Below are 422 nucleotides of genomic sequence, written 5' to 3' on the forward strand. Positions count from 1 at the left end.
TTTATCTATCAGTCTATTTCGCCCAAATATTAGGATATCAAAACCAAATTTAAGATCTTTTTTTTTTCCATTTATAGATTTATTATAGAAGTCATCCGTAGATGTTTTGTAGCGACGAAATGTGGTGTTTTCACCTCCTGGCGGATGACCACGTCAATTACCTGAAGAAAAGTAACAGTCTCGGTTACTTTTAATAGCCATTACTGCAGCTGCTTTATTTCAGCAACTTCAACGAGAAGAGAGTAGAGGCAGTGACGAAGTGTAAATAAAATAGATATGAAGCCAATAATTCATTTAAAATGCAAAGGGTGTAGAGGGAAGAAAGGAAGAGTGTTCCGTTCTCTCTAAAAAATGGAGGTTACTTACGAAGTCCGAAAGCATTTGGCAGCTCTTTAACCTGGGTTTACCCGAAGAAGCCATGG

General features: G+C 37.4%; 1 protein-coding gene across 1 annotated transcript in view; it reads right to left on the minus strand.

Moving 5' to 3' along the window:
* LOC119594338 (chaperone protein DnaJ-like) overlaps positions 1-422 on the minus strand; it is a gene marked incomplete in the record, with an annotated part of 8,044 nt that overhangs the window by 5,825 nt on the left and 1,797 nt on the right.

Source organism: Penaeus monodon, chromosome 33 (genome assembly GCF_015228065.2).
Source record: "Penaeus monodon isolate SGIC_2016 chromosome 33, NSTDA_Pmon_1, whole genome shotgun sequence".
In the NCBI taxonomy this organism is placed as follows: Eukaryota; Metazoa; Arthropoda; class Malacostraca; order Decapoda; family Penaeidae; genus Penaeus; species Penaeus monodon.